This window comes from Andrographis paniculata, unplaced genomic scaffold (assembly GCF_009805555.1).
Source record: "Andrographis paniculata isolate CXL003 unplaced genomic scaffold, ASM980555v1 Contig56END, whole genome shotgun sequence".
NCBI classification, from domain to species: domain Eukaryota; kingdom Viridiplantae; phylum Streptophyta; class Magnoliopsida; order Lamiales; family Acanthaceae; genus Andrographis; species Andrographis paniculata.
The window spans coordinates 2324369-2333472 of NW_026137591.1; the positions used below are offsets into that span (position 1 = coordinate 2324369).

Below are 9104 nucleotides of genomic sequence, written 5' to 3' on the forward strand. Positions count from 1 at the left end.
GGTGTTGACATGTGGAGTCTCTTAGATTACTAAAAGAAAGTCAAAGAACTGTTGCGGAGCTAGGAGTCGGTAACATTTTCATTTTTTCCATATTAAACATGTGGGGTTCATTGTGTTGTGGTTGTTTTGTGTCTTTTTGTAACTGTTCAGTGTGTATCTTGCTAAAGTTGTCAAATCTATTAAAATTTGTGGCAAATACCAACAATTAGTTGAGTTGGTTTCTTGAAAACAAGAAACTGCTCCTTAAATATATTAGTATTTGTGTGGTTTTCTCTTGTGTGTTTAGTTACAAATCTGTTTTGAGTCTCTGCATAACTGATTGGTGATCTTTTGGGTGTTTAGAAAACTAAAATCTTTTTTTCCCTTAATCTGTTTGTGTGAGATTGTGGCCGGTTTGTGAAATTTTGTGTGATTTTATTTGTTTTCTTAAATATGTTCTTTGCTAAAAACAATTTTATCAAATCAGATTTATTTTATTTTATTTTCTATGAAATGACAAATCAAACCTACTTTAATATACAACCCTTTAATGGAAAAACTGATTTTTCTATTTGGAAATAAAAGATAAGAAATGTCCTTGTAACTCAAAGATTGATTAAAGCCGTTGGATTAGAACAAACAATTGATTTTCCTTTTGCTAAGAGGAATGAACTGGATGAGCTAGTGTTATCGTGCATTATTTTGAACCTACCTAACCATGTAATTAGAAATTAGGGGTTTATGAATCGGCTAAGGACTTATGAGACAAATAAACAATATGTTTACTGAAACCTCTCTTCCAAATAGAATATACCTTCTAGAAAAATTCTCTACCTTCAAATTAGACATTTCTAAGACAATAAATGAAATTCTAGATATTTTTTACCAAGTTAATTCAAGATATAAGACTGACTGGGGATAAAAATATAGATGATTACAACTCTATTGTCTTGTTAAATGTCATTCCTAGTTCATATTCAGATGTAAAATCAACAATAAAATATGGTAGGGATGTGATTACACTTGATGTTGTTATAAATGGTCTAAAAATTAAAGAAATTGACTTATAACTTTATAAAACTAGTAAACAGTTACATGGTGAAGTCATGTATATTAGGGGTGGATCTCTCTCTAGGCCTAGTAAGGATGGCTCTTCTTCCAATAACAATAAACAATGGAATAATTTATATAATAGTCAACATAAGAAGAAACCTAGAAGTAAGTCTAAGAATAGGTCTCAAACCCTCTCTAAGTACGTCAAACGTTGTTTTAATTATGGGGATCCTTCACATTTTATTATGAATTGTCCTAAGCAAAATCGTAACAATGTTAATAATAATAGCAATGTTAGCAATGGGACAACTCCTGTTAATACCACTTCAAATGAACATGCAAACTTGATTTTACATGATGATTGTTTAGGTGATATGTTTTTTGTAACTGTTAAATGTTCGAATATAATTGATTTTAACAAAAATAAATGGTTATTAGATTCGGCATGTACCTATCATATGACTTCTTTTAAAGAATTTTTCAGTGATTACAAAACTCTTTCAACTTGTAATGTAACAATGGCTGATAATAGGGTTTGTAGTGTTAAGGGGACAGGGACTGTTGTTTTAAAGTTTAACTTGGGCAATGTGCTAAAACTTTGCAATGTAAGACATGTGCCTAATCTGTCAAATAATTTACTTTCTTGTGTTGGTTTCTCATCCCTATGGCTAAAGGAAAATGATGAATGAATTTTATGAAAATTACAAAGGGTACTCTAGTTGTTTTTAAGGCTGATTTGAGAAATAACCTCTATGTTGTGACTGCTATAGCTGTTGTTGAATGTGAAATGTGTGTTAATGCTGTCCAAGATAACATTGAACTGTCGCATAGGAGATTAGGTCATTTAAGTAATAGAGAATTAGAGATTATGCAAAAATTTGGTTATTTTTTGTAACACCCCCAGTTGGCTCATACTGGAAATGATACCGCCATATTGCATCATGAGGTCGTCATTTCCTACTTCGGGCCCCACAATACAGTGTTAAGGCTAAAATTAACCATAAAAGCGCATTATTATATAACAAAATCTAATTTATGAATATTTACAAACACGCTCCTAAACAAGAGGTTTTTTCGGTTAAAAATTTACATATAATACAATAGATGTAAGTTCACTCACTCAGCCCGTCTTTCTATATCCCGAGACATCCCCTGCCTCGGACGTCCCATGCATACCTGAAACAAATATTTTTCTGAAAAGCAGTCTAGAATTAAATCCATTTTAAGAACTAACGTGAAATATGTCATTTCATACCTTTTTAAAATAAAGTCTAATTCCCGTCAATCATAAAATACGTGTCAAGTCATGCCAATAGTGAAACGATGCAACAAAGATATCAAACTCGACAACAATGCACATCCACATATATATACATCCACCGAAGTGAGTAGCCGGAATAACCTCGGCCCCGTAATAACAAGCTCACTAGACCATCATCAATAAATAGTTTGAAAATCCTTGGCTCAAGGAAGGACCTGATAAACCCATAATAATATAACGGTCATCCGGTCACTTCCATATACCCACCATATGACTCCCACAATCAATACATGGATAGCCGAACGTTGTTGCCATTAACCACAAGACGCCCTATAGTCTGTGATAGCGAAGATAGGGCCCCCACTGACTAGCCCTATCCCGTGTAATGTAGTAAAATCCGAGCAACCTGGAATCACCCAAGGGAAACCAGGAAACTCTACTCCTCCTCACGAACTAACGGGATCACGTTTGGAGTTTGGCATATGATGCTAAACTACCGGTAGACCTCACCAGGTGCAAATCTAATGAGTGGAACAACACCGAATACGAATGATTAGACCAAATACGTCTCAACTACAATGGGTCTAATCCCTGAATGACCGTGTGACTAAGTCACCCAGTTGTCCGACTACTATCGTCCACTATCGCCAAAGTGTTACGGTACATCGGGGTGGAATATTCTAACCCCAGATGATGCCCTCGCCTAGCACTACCGCACAAGGAGACTAAACGATAGATCCATAAAACATATCCGATAAATCGTGCAATATGTGTGCAACATATCAAATAAGTGAATTTATTGAAAAAGGCTGGTGAGACAGCTCACCTATCCTCCTTTTCATAAATTTATCCACGCGATCAAATACGTATATCAAATATCATAAACAATGAAGTCTCCCACATGCATACGCACACACATATATATAAATATATACATGCATTGACAAAATGATTCACATAATATTACATTAACATATTAATTAGAATCGCATGCAACATGCATACCTAATTTCTTAAAATTAGATTTAATTTCTTATTGCTTACCTCTTATCGACACTCCCTAGCTTTTGCAATCTCACCCAAATCTCCTCCAACGTACACCTGCCACATTATTTACTCAAATCAGCTGAGCTATATGCTTATTCATAGGAGCTACCTGCTTATTCAAAAGCTAATTTCTATAATTAGCTCGTTGGGTTTCAAACTTTTATATTTAGTAGACTACAATATTCTAGCTATAATACTCTTATAGCTCATAATATTTATATCGCCCGATTATTAAATAAAAATACTTAAAGATATGAATAAACAGGCAGGTGCAGTACACTGCAGTTTTCAATTTGGCTCGGATAGATACGAAATTCTCAGAATATAATGCTAGGACTATAAATAGGCTATTAGCTAAAGAAATTCGTCGATTAAATAACCAAATAGCCAATTATGAATTTTTTGAAGAATTTCTAATTTAATATCTTCAATATCTAAATTTATAATAAAATCTATAATTAAATTCTACGTATAACAAAGAATACAATACCGAAGTTGGAATCAAAATCGAACGGCTAAATCTTTTTCTTTCATCTTTTTTCTTCTCCTTTTCTCCCTGACGTCTCTTCTATTGCCTAATATGGATTTGGTTTGTTTGTGTATTACATATATATATATATAATTTATATTATTATTATTATTATTATTATTGTTAAACGTTATAATTAATATTATTTTCATCATCCATCCTTATCATTATTATTATTATTATTATTATATTATTATATATATATATATATTATATTTTATATTTATCCTTATCGATATTTATCTGTTTAACCGTCTTTATAATTATAATCAATATATAAAATAGAAATAAAATTTATTCTAAAATATTAATTTTTTGATCCCAAAATATTATAAAAATATTTATTTGCTATAATAATATTATTTTATACACTCGAAAATCGGGTTATTACAATTCACTCCCTCCTAAAAGATTTCATCCCCGAAATCGAAACTCAAACGCATAACAACACTACTTAATTAAACAAATGTAGGTATGCTTTGAATATCTCTTGTTCTACTTTCCACGTGGCCGCCTCCGCTCCATGCCAGGACCACATTACCTTCACCATACGAATATCTCGGTTCCTCATAGTTCGAACCTTTGTGTCCATGATCCAAAGAGGCATTTCCTCATATGAAAGATCCTCATTTAGCTCTAACTCATCCGGAGATAAAATATGAGAAGGATTTGCGACATACCTACAAAGCTGTGATACATGGAACACATTATGAATTCGTTCCAAGGAATTAGGAAATGCTAACCGATAAGCTCAATCCCCAACTCGATCGAGGATTTCATAGGGTCCAACATAACGCGGACTTAATTTTCCTTTAATTTCAAACCTTCTAATACCTTTCATTGGAGATACTTTTACCAGGACGAAATCTCCACTTTGAAATTGACCTTCACGCCGGGCTTTATCGGCATAACTTTTTTGGCGATCTTGAGCTATCTTCATCTTCTCCTTGATAACTCGAATCTTATTTTTTTGATTCTTCGATCATTTCTGAACCTAATATCGGTCGATCACTTATGTCATCCCAACTTAAAGGAGTCATGCATCTTCGTCCATAAAGAGCTTCAAAAGGAGCCATTCCAATACTTGTTTGATAACTATTATTATATGAAAATTCCACTGAATCCAAGTAGTCCTCCCAACTTCCTTGAAATTCTATTGCACAAGCTCTTAGCATATCTTCCAGAATACGGATAGTTCTCTCTGATTGACCATCAGTCATTGGATGGAATGCAGTACTCATATGCAACTGAGTACCAACGGCTTCTTGCAATTTTTGCCAAAATCGAGATTGAAAACGTGGATCAAGATCCGATATGATTACCTCAGGAATACTGTGTCGTTTAACCACATGATGAACATATAATTTGGCCAACTTCTGCATGCTCCAAGTCATACGTACTGGGATAAACACTGCTGACTTAGTCAATCTATCTATAATCACCCAAATTGCATATGTTCCCAACTTCGCCCTTGGAAGTCCTGTCACAAAATCCATTGTAATAGAATCCTATTTCCAGAGCGGAACTTCTAAAGGTTGTAGCAACTTCATTGGTCTATAATGTTCTACTTTCACCTTTTGGTAGTTTAAAGATTATACAACAAATTTGGCTACATCCTTCTCCATGCCCTTCCACCAAAAATATTGACGTAAGTCTTGATACATTTTAATCCCTCATGGATGCATTGAATATGGTGTATTATGAGCCTCACTCATAATTTTATCTTTCAAATTGCTTCGGTCCTTTGGGATAGACCACCTCCCATGGAATCGAAGACTCCTATCTGAAGCAATATTAAAGTTTTGAGTCTGACCGCAATGAACTTTTATAGCCAGCTCGACCATCTTATTATCTTCCATTTGAGCCGTTCTAATATAATCATAAATTTCAAGCTCAACTTGCATCATTTGCAAATATCCCCGCGTCATGCCCAGTCCAAGTACTTCAATTTCCATCCGTGCTAAATCTTGATACAGTTCATCGGAAACTGCATAAAACCCAACTTATGCCTTGGTTTTTGACTCAAGGCATCAACTACAACATTTGCTTTGACTTCATGATATACAATTTCGAGATCATAATCCTTCACCAACTCTAACCATCTTCTTTGTCTTAAATTTAATTCTCTTTGGGTGAAGATATATTTCAGACTATGATGGTCAGTAATATTCTACAATGGGCACCATAAAGATAGTGCCTCCAAATCTTCAAAGCAAACACAACTACTGCCATCTCCAAGTCATGTGTAGGATAATTATCTTCGTGAGGTTTTAGTTGTCGTGACGGATAACCAATAACTCTTTGATTCTGCATTAAGACGCATCCCAATCCTTTTTTCAAAGCATCACTATAAACTTCAAAATCCTCACCCTCTACTGGTAAATCCAAGATTGGTGCTGAAGTTAATCGATGTTTCAATTCTAAGAAAGAGGACTCACACTCACGATCCCAATTAATCATTGTGTCCTTCTTCAGAAAATTAGTTAATGGCTTCCCAACCTTCGAAAAATCAAAAACGAATCTTCGGTAATACCTTGCCAAACCCAAAAAGCTTCTTACTTCTGATTGATTGGTAGGTCTTGTCCAATCCGAGATTGCCGCAACTTTAGAAAGATCTACTGAGATACCCTTACCAGAAACTACATGCCCCAAGAAAGCAACATCTTTCAACCAAAACTCACATTTGGATAAAAAAAAAAAAAAAAAAACTCACATTTGGATAACTTGGCATATAACTTCCTCGCACGTAGTGTATTTAGTGTCACACACAAATGTTTTGCATATGTCTTTTTATCTGGAGAATATACCAAGATATCATCGATAAATATCACCACAAACTGATCGAGGTATGGTTGAAAAATTTGATTCATTAATTCCATAAACGCAGCCGAGGCGTTGGTCAAGCCAAAGGACATAACCGTAAATTCATAATGACCGTGTCGAGTACGAAAAGCTGTCTTAGGAATATCATTCTCTGCAACCCTTAGTTGATAATATCCAGACCTCAAGTCAATCTTGGAGAATATAGTTGCACCTCTCAGTTGATCAAATAGATCATCAATTCTCGGAAGAGGATATTTGCTCTTTACCGTTACTTTATTCAGCCCACGGTAGTCAATACACAACCTCAAGCTTCCATCTTTCTTTTTCACAAATTAAACTGGAGCTACCCAAGGTGACGTACTAGGACGAATGTAACCTTTATCCAGTAATTCTTGTAGTTGCAATTTAAGTTCAGCGAGTTCTAACGGTGCCATGCGATACGGAGCTCTCGATATTGGCTCGGCACCTGACACAATATCAATAGTAAAATCCACCTCACAAGCTGGTGGCATACCAGGAATATTATCGAGAAATACATCAGGAAAATCTCGAACCACAGGAATATTTTGCAATCGCTGCTCCCCTTGCTTCAAATCTCTTACCTCACACAGATACATTGGATACCCCTTACGAATAAGTGATTGAAATGATAGGGATGAAATTACCTTCGTAGAAGGTTGTCTTGCAGATCCTGCATAGTTCACTTGTTCACCCATCGCTCCAACCAACAAAATTGATCTTTTTCGACAATCAAATTGAGTTTGATATGCCATTAACCAATCCATCCCCGGTATCACATCGAACTTGGATAACTTCATACTCAACAAGTTAGTAGCAAAATCAACTCCCCAAATACTAACTGGAATTTGCATATAGAGTTCTCGGCACTCCAGTACTTCTCCTGATGGAAGTAAAACTTCCACTACCACTTCTACCGATGAATTCAGACCCAATATTTTAACCAAACGTTTAGATACGAGAACGTTGCACCTGAATCAAATAACACAAGAGCTGACAAACCGCAAACAAGAAATCTACCCGTTAGAACCTCACCTGGGTGATGATCTGTTTGGGTAACCACATTTATTCTGCCACGCTGGTCAGGTCCTCTGCCTGGCTGCCTAGATGATGGATGTGACTGACTTCGACCATCTCGCCATGGTAGTCCTAATCATCTCCCCTGTGACTGCGAAGACGGCTGCTGCCGTGGCCTAAATCTTGGTTCTGGAAACTCCCTTGCAGTTACCACACTTAGGCATAGTCTGGCAATATGACCACTACCACTACACTTAAAACATGTTAATGGAACTTTATCACAACAGGTACCTGAATGACTTGTTCCACAACATTGACAAATAACCCCCGATTGTTGAAACCTCTATTGACTCGGTTCTTTAATCGAAAATGATGTTGATATCCCATTTCCTTCTCACTATTCTTATGCCTGACTTTCTGCTTCTGATAGAATCGAGCAGCATGCTCGTAAGCCTCATACAACGAAATGATATCCAAGACAGCTAAAGCTTCTTGAATCCTCTGCTGCAACCCATCTACAAAATGATCAACGCTATTTCGCTCACAGGAAAATTAGTCGGGAACATACATCTCCATCTCATTGAACTTTACAAAATAGTTCTCGACTGACATCGAACCCTGCTTCAAGTCCAGCAGCTCTTGCTTCTTTGCTTTTCGAACATGTGACGGCATAAACCTAGCTTTTAATTTTGCTTCGAACTCATCCCAAGTCATATCCACTTGGTCCACTCCCGCAGCTTCCTCACCTAACCACCATCGATTTGCTCGACCTTTTAAGAAATAAGCTCCGATATTGGCTCGTTGATCTGGTGGAACCTGAACAACACGAAATATCTTTTCCATCTTCTCAACCCAGAACTCAAGAACTCCAGATTCTACGAAACCAGAATATGTTGGTAGGTTATGCCGCATCACAACATCAATAAAACTCCTCTGTTGAGGCATCATCACAGTCATAAACTGCCGGAAGAAATCCTGACTAGGTGCCTCTATTGGTACATGCTCTGGCACAGGATATTGTAACTCATCAGACGAAGGATCTAGCTCTGGGTCTCGAATAGCCCTACGTAAAGCATTACCTCGAGAATTCGACATACTGCCTCCCGACTTCCCTGATTCAATATCAACTCAGCAACACAACTAAACCAGGTATAACATTAAAACATAAACCACATTAACATGAATGCATCCACAAAACTCAAACCTCGCCAAACCAATTCAATAATCATTATTTTCAAAACCTTTTTAATCCAAAGAGCCAAAAATCTACCAAACCTATGCTCTGATACCAACTTGTAACACCCCCAATTGGCTCATACTGGAAATGCTACCGCCACACTGCATCATGAGGTCGTCATCTCTTACTTCGGGTCCCAC

General features: G+C 36.3%; 1 protein-coding gene across 1 annotated transcript in view; it reads right to left on the reverse strand.

Annotated features, from left to right (window-relative positions):
- Positions 1–2175, reverse strand: part of LOC127256598 (uncharacterized) — a 95597-nt gene extending 93422 nt beyond the window's left edge. Inside the window, exon 1 of the mRNA XM_051282706.1 lies at positions 2153–2175. The gene's annotated coding sequence lies outside the window, so the exon portion shown is untranslated. The remainder of the gene's footprint in view (positions 1–2152) is intronic.
- Between the last annotated feature and the right edge of the window lie 6929 nt (positions 2176–9104).